At 38.1% G+C, this 18,741-nt stretch overlaps 1 protein-coding gene across 13 annotated transcripts in view; it reads right to left on the bottom strand.

The window, feature by feature from the left end:
• Positions 1-18,741, bottom strand: part of ZNF157 (zinc finger protein 157) — an 89,498-nt gene that overhangs the window by 19,174 nt on the left and 51,583 nt on the right. For 3 of the 13 annotated variants that reach the window (XM_073227725.1, XM_073227729.1, XM_073227728.1), the window contains exon 2: positions 785-956. The exons of the other annotated variants lie outside the window; for them this stretch is intronic. The gene's annotated coding sequence lies outside the window, so the exon portion shown is untranslated. The remainder of the gene's footprint in view (positions 1-784; positions 957-18,741) is intronic. 13 annotated transcript variants of the gene reach the window in all.

The following is an 18,741-nucleotide window of genomic DNA, read 5'->3' as shown; positions in this document are numbered from 1 at the left end:
ATTCTGCCAGTAACAGACCTACCTAGCTGTAAACAACTGCTATTCTACAAGAAAAAGGAAGAGTGACTTCAAGGGCACAGCCTTGGGTGCAGTCAAGACAGTGGAGGTGTGGGTCCAGAGGCACAGGCCAGTGGCGCCACTTCAGGCAGTGCAAGTGAAGGGGCAGCACGTGTTGCCATAGGTCCAGCAAATGAAACCACTATGGTCCTCAGGGGAGAGCATCCAGCCAGAGCAGATTATTTCCAGGCCTTAAAACCTAATGGAATTGCCCTGCTGGATTTCAAACTTGCCTGGGAGCGGTGACCTCTTTACACCTTCCAATTTTCCCCTTTTGGGATGGGAATGTCTATCTTATGCCTATTCTACCATTGTATCTTCGAAGTAAATAACTTGTTTTCTAGTTTCACAGATCAACAGATTGAAAGGAAGTTTGCCCAGGATGAATCACACCTAGGGTCTCACCCCAACCATACCTGATTTAGATGATTTAAATATGATCTGGGGTTTTCTGAGCTGATGATACTTAGATGAGATTTTGGACTTAGAGTTGATGCTATAATGGCTTAAGATTACTTTAGGGTATGTTGCAATATGGTGAATGTATTCTGTAAGTGTAACAGATGTGAATTTGGGGACCAGAAGGTAGACTGTAGTGGGCTGAATAGCGGCCCCACAAAAATATGTCCACATGCTAACACCCAGACTCTGTGAATTCTACCTCATTTAGGAAAAGGCTCTTTACAGATGTTGGTAAGGATTTTGAGTTGAGGTCTTCCCAGATTACCTGAGTGGACCCTAAATCCAATGAGATATGTCCTTATAACAGACAGAAGAGGAGAAGGGAGTGATGCTGTGGCTCCAGGGCACCATTCAAGTTGCCATCACATTGCCTGAGAGGAGCGGCATGGTCTTCATGGTGTTCATGACAGGTGATGATGAGCGGTCTACACAGATGGCTGCAAGTTGGGAACATGAGAAAGTGACAGAAGCATTCTCAAAAAGTTCTGTTGCCATTAAAATCCACACCAAAAGATGCACTCACTAACATTGAAATGTAAGTTGCAAATGGGAGCCAGTAAGAAAGTTTAGTCTCTCTTTCATCCCTCATTTGAACCCAGTAACACTTCTAGAAAGAGAAAAACTAGAGAAAAAGATGCTGACTATTAAAAGAAAGAAAGAAGAGTTGACAAACAGCATGTAAGAGCAAAGAAATAGAGAACGCAAAATATAAGGCAGCTCAAGGGCATGTAAAATAGCAGATTGCATTGAACCAGGCAGGGAGTGCTGCTCCTTTCACAAAGACAAAGGAAAATGTAGAAGCTGCCAGAGCTGTTGCTTTGCTGAAAACAGGCAGAAGTAGAATTCAAGAGGGAATCTTATGGAAGAGAAGGAAACACTATTGCAATAATTCAATTCTGTCTTCCTGATCATTGGGTCTTCCTTTATAAATGAGTTACCTCTGGATGCTCAAGAAAAACATGGCAGTTTTCTGCACAAGCAGAAAGGCCAACTATATCCATGGTACACTTTTCCAGTGGAGGCATCTGGACACTGCTAGGGACAGTACTTTATCCATGCCTTGTCATTTGGATATTAATTAGCAATTTATTTCTCATTCTTACAGTAATGCTTCTCCTGCACAGACTTCGAGAACAACATCATGACAAACTCAAACTGTACCCCCATCTAGCCAGTCAGAAAAAAAGAGAACCAGCCAGTAAAGAGTGCCAGAAAAGCACAGGGAAGACTTCAAAAAGGAAGGGAGATAATTTAAGGACTCATGATGATAGTGATGAAAAACACTTGGAATGCAAAATCTACTCAACAGATGTAGTGTGTAGTGACACTAATATAGTATGTGCAATAATCATTGTTTCTCATGTTTTAATTCAACTAAAATTCTACTGCAGAAGCAGGACTGCTTTGTTGCGCAACTAATCCATAAAGTGTCTCTTAAACGTACTTAGTGGGTTTGGTTTAAAATTGTCTAACTTGGAAGAGTCAAGAGATAAAACAACTAGCTGGGGATGAAGGAGGAGGATAAAGGGGCACAATAACTCACAGTCAGTATAAGATGGTCATGGGGATAGTAATACAACATTGAGAATACAGTCGATGACTTTGTAACATTCTCCTATGCTGATAGATAGTAACTGCACTAGAGGGAGCAAGGATTCAATAATATGGTAACTGTTGAACCACTGTGTTGTACATTTGAAACCAATACAAGATTGTATATCATTGATACTTTGATAAAAAATAAACAACTAGCTCATTGCAAAGTCCTTACACAGGATGTGAAGTGCTGACACAACTACTTCCATCAGATTTGTTATGTAGAATGTCATGACCCTAGAACCCTATGCTCTCAGATGGGATGTTTTGTTTAGAGGTACTTTGCTCTAAAACTCAAGTCCATGCACAGTAACTGGTATATCACTGAGTAATTTGACTCTGGGTCAGATGCCTTTCAATTAACCAATCAGATGATTATTATGTTTAGCTTTTCTCTTATCACTCAACTGCAAGCAAATACTATAGTTTTTAATCTTCCTTAAACACTGAATGAAAAATCTTTTTCAAAAAGAAAAACAGCCACAGAAGATGTGTAATAGCACTTACAACAAGATTGTAACTGAATATATTGTATCCACCATCTATACAAAGATCTATCAAAAGATTTCTTGAACCTCAGTATCAGCAAATCTTTACTACAGAGGAATTACTGATTTCTCTGCAGGGCATTGTAATTCATGTGTCTGACTGCACTTCTTACCCTGTTATATCTTCTCAGAATATCAGAGAGAAATCTAGAATTCAAAGTTTCTAGCTGCACAGGACTTTTAACCAGCATGCCTACATTCTAAAACTTGTGTTGGTATTTTTTTTTCTTTTTACTTCACTTTACCCTAGTATTTATCTATGTATACCTAGAAGCTTCCTAAAAACCATGGAAAACAAAAGCAACAAGTAAAGAAATGAACAAATAAAAACTGACTGGGAATGTGGCCATTTCTAATTCTTCTTTGGAAGATCTGGGAAGGAAGAGTTGGGGAGGGTTAGGGTACTGATAAGGAGAAAGTTGCCATGCATGGCTCAATATCACCAGCTTCCAAGTAGTATTACCATGTGGAGTGTGAAGAGGAAGATTTTTCACTATCTTCCACTGAATTCCTTACAATTTAGTGCCCCCTCTCCTATAACACAAAAATTCCACCTCTAGAAAAATATCTTTTACCAATATTCACGGATGTGCATAAAGAAATAAACAGGAATTTCACACCCAAATAGCTAATTATAATGAGAACAACTGCCACTGCAAATGCTCAAAGGATGGAATGCTATGTCACAATTAAAATCATGTAGAAAATTATTCCTGAATATGCAAAACTATTTATGTAACATTCTCAATGTTTCTTATTTTTTTAGGAAAAGGCAACCATTCTTATTAGTTTTACTTTATCCTCCCATTATTTTTTTATATTATAGGATAAACCAAGAAAGTAATTATGTAAATGGCATTATGACCCTGCCACCAAAAAAGATACATAAGAAATAAATATTATGCAATTTTATCTGAATTGGAAATGAATACTTTATTTTTTTTCTCTTAAGAAAAAGTAAGCTGACTTCTGCTTCCAGGAAAATATAGGAAATATACTTTTCCCTTTTCCTCCTGTTCGGTAAAACTAAAAACCCTGGACACTAGATAAAAAAAAACAAAGAAGAGAAGAGTACCAGTTGGAGAGAAGGCAGAATAGCAGGGGACCTCAGAACCTACAGAACATCACAGCAGTGATTCCCTTATTTTCCTTTTACCTCACATATCCCAAACGAGGTGCTGGAGAAGCCGGCAACCCCAAAATGCCAATGGGCACAGAAAAAGGTGGCTCCAAGAAAGCCTGCTTTCTCTAGTCAAAGGACCAGGAAGGGGACAACCTAGCAAGACAGAAAACTGTTAAATAATAACCACCTCACTCAGCCAAGCATCATGGAAAAAACTATGGGTCCAAACTCCATCCCATCAGCAAACACCAAGTGGAGCATACACTTCTGTTTTTGTCTGGTTGTAACAAGGTGTTACATCTGTACAACACCAGGCTGGTATCAGAAAAGACCAAGTGGGGAACTAAAGCTCATCCATTCTGGGTAATGAGTCTCCTCACTCAGTGCCGTCAGTGGAGAAAACATGGGGAACCTGGGCTTTCACCACAAATCAGCAGTAATGAGGCATCCTTCCTCTGTCCTGCTAAAACAGTTCAGAAAAGGCCTAGTGAAGAGTCAGAATTTTCACCACTACCAACGTGTAGCAAGCCAAGCCTCCCACCTAGAGGTAATAGGAAGCAACAATTAGCCACTACTACCTCTCCCACCTGGGGAGGTATTAGGGCAAACAGTAGAGAATCACTCATACCAAGAATCAGAAAAGTCTCAAACTTTGAAATAAAAAAAATCAAGACTAAAAAAACAGAGATAATTATCCAACAAAGATTTTTAATCAGCCATCACAAAAATACTTCAATGAGCAGGTCTCAGAAAAAATAAGGGAGCTATGAAGACCCAAATGGAAATTTTAGACCTGGAAAATAAATAACCAAAATTAAAAACTCCATCACTGCCCAGAAGTAATGAGGAGCTCTCTACCTTGGGTGTCAAGGGAATACAAATGGGAAACCTGGACTTCTCCCCCCCATCTAGCAATAATGAGGTGGCACCCTCTCTTCCCCAGCTAGAGTTAAATCAGAGGAAGCCAGCTACAACAGGTTTGAATAAGAACAGGATTCTCATAACATAATATCAAAAATGTTTAGGTTTCAGCTGAGAATCACTCATACCAAGAACCAGAAAAATCTCAAACTGAATGAAAAAAAATCAAGACTAAGGTAACAGAGATAATTATCCAACAAAGATTTTTAATCAGCCATCACAAAAATGCTTCAATGAGCAGGTCTCAGGAAAAATAAAGGAGATATAAAGACCCAAATGGAAATTTTAAATCTGGAAAATAAATAACCAAAATTAAAAACTCAATGAATGGCCTCAACAACAGAGGAGAGGTGATAGAGAAAAGAATCAGTGAAATGGAACACAGAAGTATAGAAATCACCTAATCTAAATAGCACAGACAAAACAGACTGGAAAAAAATAAGTGCCAAAGGGATCTGTGGGACCATTACAAAAGAACCAACATTCATGTCATCAGAAAACAGGAAGGAAAAGTCAAAGAGGATAAGGCTTTAAAAGTACATTAATAAATAATGGCTAAAAACTTCTCAATTTGGCAGACATAAATTTACAGATTGAAAAACCTGAGCAAACCCCAAACAGTATAAAACCAAAGAAAACCACACTCAGACACATCATTAAACTTCTGAAAACTAAAGATTAAAAAATACATATTGAAAGCCATGAGAAAGAAATGACACCTTACCTACAGAAACAATTTGAATGACAGTAGCTTGCACATCAAAACACATGGAGGCCATAGGAGATAACATAAAGTTCTCAAGAGCTGAAAGAAATGAACTTTCAATACAAAATCATATATCCAGTGAAAATATCCTTCAGGAGGGTAACCCTCCTATACTGTTGGTGGGAATGTCAATTAGTTTATCCATTGTGGAAAGCAATAGTTAAACTAGTTTTGTGGAGGTTCCTCAAAAAACTAAAAATAGAAATTCCATTTGACCCAGGAATTCAACTCCTAAGAATTTACCCAAAGAAAACAACTTCTCAGATTCAAAAAGACATATGCACCCTTATGTTTATCACAACACTATTTACAATAGCCAATATATGGAAGCAATCTAAATGTCCATCAGTAGATGAATGGATAAAGAGGTGGTAGTACATATACACAATGGAATATTATTAAGCCATAAAAAGAAAATAAATCCTACCATTTGGAACAATATAGATGGAGCTAGAGGGTTGATGCTCAGTGAAATAAGCCAGGCAGAGAAAGACAAGTACCAAATGACTTCACTAATTTGTGTAGTATAAAAGCAAAGCAAAACTGAAGGAACAAAACAGCAGTAGACTCACAGACTCAAAAAAGAGACTAGTGGATACCAAAGGGAAGGGATTAGGGAGAGTGGCTGGGGAGGGAGGGAGAAGGGGATTAAGGGGCACTATAATTCACAATCACAACATAGGCAGGTCACAGGAAAGGCAGTACAGCATGGAGAAGACAACTAATGACTCTGTAGCATCTTACTATGCTGATAGACAGTGACTACAGTGGAGGGGAGGGGAGGACTTGATAATATAGGTGAATGCTGAAACCACAATGTTGTTCGTGTGAAAACTTCCTAAGATTGTATACTGATGATACTTCAATAAAAAGAAAGAAAGAAAAGATGCTCCACATCACTAATCATCATGGAAATGCAAACTAAAACCACAATGAGATATCACTTCACACCAGTTAGAATGACCACTATCCAAAAGACAAAAAACAACAAATGCTGGAGAGGATGAAGAGAAATAGAAACCCTTCTACACTACTGGTGGGAATGTAAATTGGTGCAACTGCTGTGGAAGGCAGTATGGAGATTCCTCAAAAAACTAAAAATAGAAGTACCATTCAACCCAGTAATTCCACTCCTAGGAATTTACCCAAAGAAGACAAAATCCCTGATTTGAAAAGATATATGTACACACTATTTATGTTTATGACCACACTATTTGCAATAACCAAGATATGTAAGCAACCTAAGTGTCCATCAGCACAGGAATGGATAAAGAAGATGTGGTACATACATACAATGGAATATTAGTCAGGCATAAAAAGAAAAGAAATCCTGCCATTTGCAACAACATTGATGGGGCTAGAGGGTATTATGCTCAGTGAAATAAGCCAAGTGGAGAAAAACAAATACCATATGATTTCACTGATTTGTGGAATATAAAAGCAAAGCAAAACAGAAGAAACAAAACAACGTTAGACTCAGACACTGAGAAGTGACTAATGATTACTAAGGAGGAGGGGAGGGGACAGGGGAGATAAAAGGGCACAATAATTCACAATCACAATATAAGTTGATCATAGAGACTGCTGAACCACTGTGATATACATTTGAAACCAACACAAGATTGTATATTAAGGGTACTTTAACAAATAATAATGAAAAACAAAACAAAACAAAAAAGAAAATATCCTTCAAGAATGAAGGATAAAGATACTCTCAGATAAAAGAAAACTAATAGAATTTGTCACCAGCAGACCTACCCTAAAAGAATGGTTTAAGGAAATTCCCCAAACAGAAAATAAAAAATAAAAAAAGGAATCTTAGAACACTATAGAGAAGAAAGAACACAGTAAACAAAATATGGGTAAGTACAACAGACTTTCCCTCTCCTCTTGAGTTTTCTAAATTATGTTTAACAGCCGAAGCAAAAAATTACAGTAGCTTAAATATGGTTCTAAATGCATGTAAATGAAATATTTAAAACAATTATAAATAGGGGACAGAAAAGGGGAATAAAGGGAGGCAAGGTTTCAACATTTCACTCAAACTGGCAAAAAGATGACAGCAACTGACAATGATAAGCTATGTGTATATGATGTGATTCCTAGACCAACTATTAAAAAAGATATGAAAAGAGATATTCTCTAAAACACTATAGGTAAATCAAAGTGGAATTCTAAAATAGGTTCAAGTAACTGACAGGAAGACAGGGAAAAATAAAACAGAAAATATAACAGAGAGAACAAACAAAAAATAAAAAGTAAAATAGCAGAGGTAAGGCCTAATGTATCATTAATTACATTAAATGTAAATAATTTAACTGCATCAATTAAAATACAGAGACTGGCAGAAAGAACATGACCCAACTGTATGGTATCTAAAAGAAAGTCACTTCAAATACAGCAATATAGGCAGGTTGAAAGTAAAAGAATGGAGAAAACTGTATCATAAATATTAACCAAAAGAAAGCAGAAGTATTGTCAATTATACCTCAATAAAGCTGGAGAAAAAAGAAAGCAGAAGTAGCTATATTAATATCAGATAAAGTAGACTTCAGAGAAAAAAGTTACTAGAGACAGAGAGAGACATATAATGATAAAAAAATGTCAATCTATCCAGAAAGACAAAGAAATCCTAAATGTATATGCAGCAACCACAAAAGCAAAAGCTGATCAAACTGAAAGGAGAAGTAAGTTATACTTGGAAACTTCAACACCCCTTCTCAATAATTCACAGAACAAGTAAACAGAAAATGAGTAAGAATATGGAAGAACTGAACAACACAATAACTCAACAGAATTTGACATTTATAGCCACCCTTCAACAGTAGAATACACATTCCTTTTAAGTGTCCATGGAAAATATATCATAGCTTGGGCCATAAAACAAATCTCAACAATTTTAGAAGAAATGAAATCATACAAGGTATGTTATCTGACTACACTGTAATCAAAATAGAAATCAGTAACAGGAAGATAACAAGAAAATCTCCAAACATGTGGAAACTAAACAATATACTTCTAAATAATCCATGGTTCAAAGAGGAATTCTCAAATTTAAAAATAAAATAAATTCATAACGGGCATAATAATTAGCACTCACAATATAGGTAGGTCACAGGGAAGGCAGTACAGCACAGAGAAGACAAGTAATGACTATACTGCATCTTACTATACTGATAGATGGTGACTCCAATGAGGTGGAGGGGGACTTGATAATATGGGTGAATGTTGAAACCACAATGCTGCTCATGTGAAACCTTCTTAAGATTGTATATCAATGATACCTTAATTTAAAAAACCTTAATAAAAAATACAATGAATTCAATGAAAATGAACATACATTTTTTAGAACTTATCTAAAACAGTGCTGAAAAGGAAAATATATGACACTAAAATGCATACATTTGAAAAAGGAACATCTCAAATAAAAATATCTAAGACCCTACACCTCTAAAACTTAGAAAAACATTCTATATTGGGGATATGTTGTTTAAGGGTACAAACTTGGAACTAGTAGATAAATAAGTCCTGGAGAGCTGGATTATAATCACAGCATAGCAATTATAGCCAACAATCCCATATTATACACTTCAAAGTTTATAAGACACTAGCTCTTATCTGTTCTCACCACAAAAAAGAAATGATGCTTATTTGATGTGATACAGGTGTTACCTCTGTCTATGTTGGTAATCAGATTGCAATATATAAATTTATCACATCAATACAATGTTTTCATGTAATCGTATTGCAATATATAAATGTATCAAATCAAAGTTTAAGGTGTGTACAACTTAAACTTACACAAAGTTATATGTCAATTCTATTTTGATTTAAAAAGGAAAAGAGTGAAAAAAAGACCAACATAAACACGGAGCAAGCAGAAGGAAGGCAATAATAGAAATGAACAGGAATTAATGAAGTTGAAAACAGAAAAATGATAAAAATCAATGAAATAAAGGGCTGAGACTTTGTAAAGATCAATACAATTGACAAACTTTTAGCAAGACTGACAAAAAAAAGAGGAAAGACACAAATTACCATATCAAGAATGAAACAAAAAATATTGATACAGACTGTGCAGGCATCAAAAAGATAATAAAGAGAGTACATAAACAATTCTTCACACATAAATTTGATAACTTAGATGAAATGGAAAAATCACTCAAAAAATACTATACCACAAATCACCTGATATGAAACAGATAATTTGAATAGCCCTAACTATTAAGGAAATTCTATCCATAATTTAAAACTCACAAAAAAAAGAAATCTGGGGCAGAGGATTAAAGATGGCGGCATGAGACGTGAGACAGACGCCAACTCCAAAAAACCTCATATAATATGAAAATATAATTAATACAACTAATCCTGAAAGAGCAACAGGAAAGAAGGCTGTCCCAGACTGCATATACCTGGAGAAAAGAATAAACCTCACGGAACAGGATAACGAACCAAAGCCATGCCTCAGTGGGATCCAAGCCCTTCCCCCACCCCAGTTCACTGGCAGGAGGAAAAGAAATAGCTGGGAGGGAGTGGAGGCCTGGAACTGCTGAACACCTAGCTCTGGAGATCTGCTCTGGGAGCCCAAACCTACATTACATGGTGCTCTGGAGATTAGGGGGGTTGGAAAGCTTAGACAGGCAGAATACCTGGAGAGACTGAGATTCCAGCCACTTGTGGAAAACAGGGATCCATATTGGGCTGCTCTGGGACAGAAGAAAGGCGGGCAGTCTGAGAGACTTCCTAACAGCGAGAGGGCTGCTAAAGGATCAAGGACTGCACAGAGCGTATTGCTCAGGAGAAAGGACAGGTAGACAAAATTGTTCGGGTGCACTCTGCCCAGCATGGTGGGAACTTTCACTGTCTTGAGGTGTTCCAGACACCTGGCTGGCTACACAGCTCCAAGGTCTCCCTCCATGATACACAGCCTGCTGCACCTTCCTCCTGGTCAGCCCACACCTGGCTCACAAAACCGCAAACCCTGTCATGGCATCAGGCCAGCCAGAGGGAAGCCCCGCCTACAGCAGCTACACACACAAAGCACAGAGGCTTATACCTGTGTGCTCGGCCCACTGGTTCTGGCAGTGGAGACAGAGCAGCTGGGAAGCAGGAAACAGCTCTTTCCTCCCACCAGGCACCATCAGGGCAATAGAGGGTGCCACATAAAAATATGAAACGTTACAGGACCCTGGTTCAAAGCAAAATCATAAATACACCAGAGAAAGAGCAAAATGAAATCAACCTCATGAATCTTCCTGAAAGAGATTTCAAAATAAAAACCATAAACATGGTCATGGAGGTACAGAAAAATATTCAAGAACTCAGGTATGAATTACAGTCAGAGATCGAATCATTATGGAACCAAGTATCAGAAATGAAACATACAATGGAAGGGTTTAAAAGCAGATTAGATATGGTGGAGGATATGATAAATGAAATAGAAATTAGAGAAGAGGAATACAAAGAAGCTGAGGCACAGAGAGAAAAAAGGATCTCTAAGAATGAAAGAATATTGAGAGAACTGTATGACCAATCCAAATGGAACAATATTTGTTTAATAGGAGTACCAGAAGAAGAAATGAGAGAAAAAGGGATAGAAAGAGTCTTTGAGGAGGTAATTGCTGAAAACTTCCCCAATCTGGAAAGGAGATAGCCTCTCAGGCCATGGAGGTACACAGATTTTCCAACACAAGGGACCCAAGTAGGACAACACCAAGAAATATGATAATTAAAATGGCAAAGATCATGGACAAGGACAGACTATTAAAAGTAGCCAAAGAGAGAAAAAAGATCACATACAAAGGATATCATCAGACTTCTCAACAGAAACCTTACAGGCCAGAAGGGAGTGGCATAATATATTTAATGCAATGAAGCAGAAGGGCCTTGAACCAAGAATATTTTATCCAGCAAGATTAACACCTAAATTTGAAGGAGGGATTAAACAATTTCCAGATAAGCAAAAGCTGAGAGAATTTACCTCCCACAAACCACGTCTACAGTGTATTTTGGAGGAACTGCTATAGATGGAAGTGTTCCTAAAGTGTAATAGCTGTCACCAGAGGTAATAAAACCACAGTAAAGAAAGTAGAACAGTTAATTACTAAACAAAATCAAAACTAAATCAACTACCCCAACAGAGTAACAGATAACAAAGAGTACAGAATAAGATACCTAATATATAAAGAATGGAGGAGGTGGCCCATAGGCTCAGACACGAGACAGGAACTGCAAATGGGAATCAGGAAACAGATCTTTCCTCCCCTCAGGCACCAGCTCTGCTCCCCTACGACCCCCTAGGGGCTGAGCAGCTCCAGAGACTGGAGCTTCTGGGCACTAGTGGGCACCACACAGAAATATGAAACATCAAAAGAACATGGTCCAGACCAAAATCTCACAAACCCCAGAAAAAGGATCAAATGAAACTAAACTCACCAAATCTGCCTGAGAGTTCAAAATAAAAATCATAAATATGCTTATGGAGGTACATAAAAATATTCAAGAACTCAGGAATGAATTTAAGTAGGAGATTCAATCACTAAGAAATTACATATCTGAAATGAAACATACAATGGAGGGATTTAAAAGCAGATTAGAAGTAGTAGAAGAGAAGGTAAATGGAATAGAAATTAGAGAAGAGGAATACAAAGCTGAGGCACAGAGAGAATAAAGAATCTCTAAGAATAAAAGAATATTGAGAGAACTGTGTGACCAATATAAACAGAACAATATTCCTATTATAGGGGTACCAGAAGAAGAAGAGAGAGAAAAAGGGATAGAAAGTGTCATTGAGGAGGTAATTGCTGAAAAATTCCCAAATCTGGAGAAGGAGATAGTCTCTCAGGCCATAGAGGTGCACAGATCTCCCAACACAAGGGATCTAAGGAAGACAACATCAAGACATATAATAATTAAAATGGCAAAGATCAAGCATAAAGACAGATTTTTAAAAGAAGCTAGAGAGAGAAAAAAGATCATATACTAAGGAAAACCCATCACGCTATCATCAGACTTCTCAACAGAAACCTTCCAGGTCAGAAAGGAGTGACATGATATATTTAATGCAATGAAGCAGAAGGGCATTGAACCAAGAATACTATACCCGGCAAGGTTATCATTTAAATTTAAAGGAGGGATTAAACAATTTTCAGATAAGAAAAGGTTGAGAGAATTTACCTCCCACAAACCACCTCCACAGTGCATTTTGGAGGGACTCCTATAGATGGAAGTATTCCTAAGACTAAATAGATGTCAAACAAGGGATAGAAAAAGAGTACAGAATATAATTCATAACATACAAAGAATGGAGGAGGAAGAAAAAGGAGGTAAAAAAAAAGAACCTTTAGGTTGTGTTTGTAATAGCACACGAAGTGAGTTGAATGAGACTGTTAGATAGTAAGGGAATTACCCTTGAACCTTTGGTAACCACAAATCTAAAGCCTGCAATGGCAATAACTACATACCTATAGACAATCACCCTAAATTTAAATGGTCAAAAGACAAAGAGTAACAGAATGGATTAAAAAAACAAGACCCATCTATATGCTGCCTACAAGAGACTCACTTCAAACCTAAAGACATATACAGACTGAAAGTAAAGGGAAGGAAAAAAAATATTTCATTCAACTAACAGGGAGAAAAGAGCAGGAGTTACAGAACTTGTATCAGACAAAATAGACTTCAAAACAAAGTAACAAGAGACAAAGAAGGACATTCCATAATGATAAAGGGCTCAGTTCAACAAGACGATATGTCTATTATAAATATCTATGCACCTAACAGAGGAGCACCTACATATGTGAAGCAAATACTAACAGAATTAAAGGGGGAAATAGAATGCAATGCATTCATTTTAGAAGACTTCAACACACCACTCACTCCAAAGGACAGATCAAACAGACAGAAAATAAGTGAAGAGACAGAGGCACTGAACAATGTACTAGAACAGATGGGCCTAACGGACATCTACAGAATGCTCCATCCAAAAGCAGCAGGATGCATATTCTTCTCGAGTACACATGGAACATTTTCAAGAGTAGATCATATACTAGGCCACAAAAAGAACCTCAGTAAATTTGAAAGGATTGAAATTGTACCAGTCAGCTTCTCAGATCAGAAAGGTATGAAACTAGAAATAAATTACAAATAGAAAACAAAAAAGACCACAAACACATAGACGCTTAATAACATACTCCTAAATAATCAATGAATCAATGACCAAATAAAAACAAAGATCGAGCAATATATGGAGACAAAGTACAACAATAATTCAACAACAGAAAAATCTGTGGGATGCAGTGAAGGCCGTTGTGGGATTAATGGGCTTAATATATAAATCAAGTAATATAGAAGTCAAATGTATGAAGATTTGTGACTTGATTGTCTCTCCTATGACCTCTGACATTTGGTCAAGGACAGAGTGATTAAAGCCATGAAAAGTTCCTACAGCTCGTGACCACCCTCACATGGTTTCCGTATCCTTAAGGAGTGTCCCACCTTTGGGTGGGACTCAAACATAGATGTGGATCATGTGCTGAACCCCCTACACAGAATTCTTCAGATACTCATTTACTCAATAAATATGAGGAGTGCCTTCCTGGCATTACTCTTGAGCCATTACGCCTTGAGTCCCCTGGCCGGTCCATTCAGGTCTTTGATATCTCATCGCGTTGCCTCCTTAATCTGTGGGTCAGAGACAGGGAGGGGGCCGACAAGTGGCACTCGAACAGGGACCCTTGAAACTCAGAGCGGGGAAGCTCCGAAGATCAACCCGGTAAGGCTCCCGAGAAAAGCGTACATCCCTGACAGGGTCAAGACGTCAGGGACACTATAATGGGCCATCATGAAACTAAAGCAGCTAACCTGGAGGATCATTTAAAATTACTCCGTGTCCTCCTAAAAACATCAGGAGTGAAACCATCAAAAACGGATTTTGCTCAACTTCATAAATATATTAGGAAACATTGTCATTGGTTACCGGCACAAGGAACTCTTAAACAGGCTGATAGGAATGATGTGTTAAGAGATTTTAAGAAGGCACACAGACAGGGGGATGTTATCCCTGTGCCTCTCTGGTCTTTATGTAATCTGATCACTCTTGCCTTACAGCCTCTACAATCTCCCCCACTTTCTGATGCTAAATCAGACACACATGAGCAAGAGAGAGAACTGTCAGACGATGTGGTAAAATTAAGTAGACGTTCCTCAACCCCACATTCATCTGACTCTTCATCCTTCTCCTCTTCCTCTTCAGAGAGTGAGGATGAGAGAGCCCTGCTCGCCTCTGTCATCATAAAAAAACCTCAGCTTCTGCCTCTGCCATGTCTGCCTTCACAGCAGGAATACGCAAAGCCCAGAGGGAAGATGACAGATGCTTATCTGGCACCCTTAGTGGCACCAATTAACGACTCCTTATGGGTCAGGTGAGGATCCTGATTTTCCACAAGGTGGAGTCAGAGCACTTTATACACCTATTCCCTATAAAATATTGAAAGATTTCAAGCAAGTCATCTCTACTTATGGCATTAATTCGCTGTATGTAGTGGGTCTTCTGAGAGGATTAGCAGAACAAGAAAGGATGATTCCTCATGATTGGGACTTATTGACTCGTATCTGTTTAGACTCTTCTCAGTTTATACAATTCAAAACATGGTGGTACGAGGAAGCAAAGGCACAAGCTCTGAGAAATCAGCATGCCAATCCTCCAATTCTTATAACTACTGAACAGCTAGCAGGACAAGGAGATTGGCTACAGCTAGAAAGGCAAGCTGGGTATGAGGACACCGCAGTGACACAGGTGTGTCTGTGTTGCCTGAAAGCTTGGGAAAAGATACAAGAGGCTGGACAGCCCGCTTGACCATTCAGTAAGCTTGAACAGGGTTTCAATGAACCATATGTCAATTTTGTTGCAAGGTTACAAGATAACTTGAGATGAACAGTAGCACATCCAGATTTGAGGGATTTGTTGTTGCAAATGTTAGCCTATGATAATGCAAATGCAGAATGTCAGAGAGTTCTTAGACATTTGAAAGCTGCAGGAGCTAGAATGGAAGATTATATCAAGGCCTGTGCTGATGTGGGTTCTCCTACATACCAAGCTAATCTGCTAGCAGCTGCTATGAGAGGAAAGTCAAGAGAAAGATTTAAAAATCTGACATGTTTTGGTTGTGGCAAGCAAGGGCATATGAGGAGAGATTGCCAATCCCAAAAGAGGGCGAGAGAGCCAAACTTCAAAAATAAACTGTTGTCTGTTTGCCCAAAATGTAAGAAAGGCAGACATTGGTCTAATGAATGCCGTTCAAACTTTGATAAAGACGGTAATCCTATCAATGAGTCTCAGCCTTTAAACCTTCAATTGGGCCAGCCTATGAGGCCCTAGAAAATAATACAGAGGCATTTTCCCCAGTTAAAAGAACATGGCATGATTTACAAGCAGCTACTAGAGGAAGTGCTCCTATAGATCTTGCCTCTTCTCAAACTGTATATTTATATCCATCACAAGGAGTCCAATTACTTAAATCCATCACAAGGAGTCCAATTACTTAAATCAGTAATTTTAGGCCCATTACCAGCTAACTCTGTAGGATTAATTTTAAGCTGCAATAGATAGACACTAAAAAGATTAATAGTAAAACCAGGATTTATTGATCAGGACTATATGGGTGAGATTAAAATAATGGTATCATCTGATAAAGCATTATATATACCTCAGGGAAAAAGAGTTGCCCAGTTACTTTTGCTTCCCTATCTCACACCTTTAACAACACCTTATGAAAGGGGACAAGTGGATTTGGAAGTACAAATAAACAAATATGGCTAAATACAAAAATCACATCTGACAGACCTCAATGCAAAATCAGCATTCAAGGCAAACCTCTTTTTTAAATTTTATTTTGGTATCATAAATCAACAATTACATAAAGGATATTATGTTCACTAGGCTTCCCCCTCACCAAGTACCCCCCCACATACCCATTCACAGTCACTGCCCATCAACATAGTAAAGTGCTGTAAAATCACTACTTGTCTTCTCTGTGTTGGACAGCCCTCCCCATGCCCCCCCCCACACACTATACATGTTAATCGTAGTGCCCCCTTTTTTTCCTGCCCTTATCCCTCCCTTCCCACCTGTCCTCCCAAGTCCCTTTCCCTTTGGTAACAGTTAGTCCATTCTTGGGTTCTGTGATTCTGCTGCTGCTTTGTTCCTTCAGTTTTCTTTTGTTCTTATACTCCACATATGAGTGAAATCATTTGGTACTTGTCTTTCTCCGCCTGGCTTCTTTCACTGAGCATGATACCCTCTAGCTCTATTCATGTTGTTGCAAATGGTAGGATCTGTTTTTTTCTTATAGGTGAGTAATATTCCATTGTGTATATGTACCACATCTTCTTTATCCATTCATCTACTGATGGACACTTAGGTTGTTTCCAATTATTGGCTATTGTAAATAGTCCTGCAATAAACATAGGGGCGCATCTGCCTTTTTCAAACTGGAGTGCTGCATTCTTAGGGTAAATTCCTAGAAGAGGAATTCCTGCATCAAATGGTCTTTCTATTTTGAGCATTTTGAGGAACCTCCATCCTGCTTTCCACAATGGTTGAACTAATTTACACTCCCACCAGCAGTATAGGAGGGTTCCCCTTTCTCCACAGCCTTGCCAACATTTTTTGTTCTTTGTCTTTCGGATGGTAGCCAACCTTACTGGTGTGAGGTGATATCTCATTGTGGTTTTAATTTGCATTTCTCTGATGACAAGAGATGTGGAGCATTTTTTCATGTGTCTGTTGGCCATCTGAATTTTCTCTTTGGAGAACTGTCTATTCAGCTCCTCTGCCCATTTTTTAATTGGATTATTTGCTTTTTGTTTGTTGAGGTTTGTGAGCTCTTTATATATTTTGGATGTCAACCCTTTGTCGGATCTGTCATTTATGAATATATTCTCCCATACTGTAGGATACCTTTTTGTTCTATTGATGGTATCCTTTGCTGTACACAAGACTTTCAGCTTGATATGGTCCCATATGTTCATTTTTGCTTTTGTCTCCCTTGCCCGGGGAGATATGTTCAAGAAGAGAACACCCATGTTTATGTCTAAGAGATTTTAGTCTATGTTTTTTTCTAAGAGTTTTATGGTTTCATGACTTACATTCAAGTCTTGATCCATTTCGAATTTACATTTGCGTATGGGGTTAGACAGTGATCCAGTTTCATTCTCTTACATATAGCTGTCCAGTTTTGCCAGCACCACCTGTTAAAGAGACTGTCATTTCCCCATTGTATGTCCATGGCCCCTTTATCAAATATTAGTTGACCATATATGTCTGGGTTAATGTTTGGAGTCTCTATTCTGTTCCATTGGTCTGTGGCTCTGCTCTAGTGCCAGTACCAAATTGTCTTGATTACTATGGCTTTGTAGTAGAGCTTGAAGTTGGGGAGCGAGATATCCCCTCTTTATTCTTCCTTCTCAGGATTTCTTTAGCTATTCAGGGACTTTTGTGTTTCCATATGAATTTTTGAACTATTGGTTCCAGTTCATTGAAGAATGCTGTTGGTATTTTGATAGGCATTGCATCGAATCTGTATATTGCTTTGGGCAGGATGGCCATTTTGATGATATTAATTCTTCTTAGCCAGGAGCATAGGAATTTGTTAGTGACCTCTTTAATTTCTCTTAAGAGTGTCTTACAATTTTCAGAGTATAGGTCTTTCACTTACATGGTTAGGTTTATTCCTAGGTATTTTATTCTTTTTGATGCTATTGTGAATGGAATTATCTTCCTGATTTCTCTTTCTATTAGTTTATTGCTAGTGTATAGGAAAGCCACAGATTTCTCTGTGTTGATTTTGTATCCTGCAAACTTTGCTGAATACCGATATTAGCTCTAGTAGTTTTGGAGTGGAGTCTTTAGGGTTTTTTAGGTACACTATCATGTCATCTGAAAATAGTGACAGTTTAACTTCTTCTTTACCAATCTGGATTCCTTGTATTTCTTTGTTTTGTCTAATTGCTGTGGCTAGGGCCTCCAGTACTATGTTGAATAACAGTGGGGAGAGTGGGCATCCCTGTCTTGTTCCAAATTGCAGAGGAAAAGCTTTCAGCTTCTCGCTGTTCAGTATGATGTTGGCTGTGGGTTTATCATATATGGCCTTTATTATGTTGAGGTACTTGCCCTCTATGCCCATTTTGCTGAGAGTTTTTATCATGAATGGATGTTGAATTTTGTCGAATGCTTTTTCAGCATCCATGGAGATGATCATGTGGTTTTT

This window comes from Manis javanica, chromosome X, assembly GCF_040802235.1.
Source record: "Manis javanica isolate MJ-LG chromosome X, MJ_LKY, whole genome shotgun sequence".
Classification (NCBI taxonomy): Eukaryota; Metazoa; Chordata; class Mammalia; order Pholidota; family Manidae; genus Manis; species Manis javanica.
This window is presented reverse-complemented; position numbering and strand designations above follow the sequence as displayed.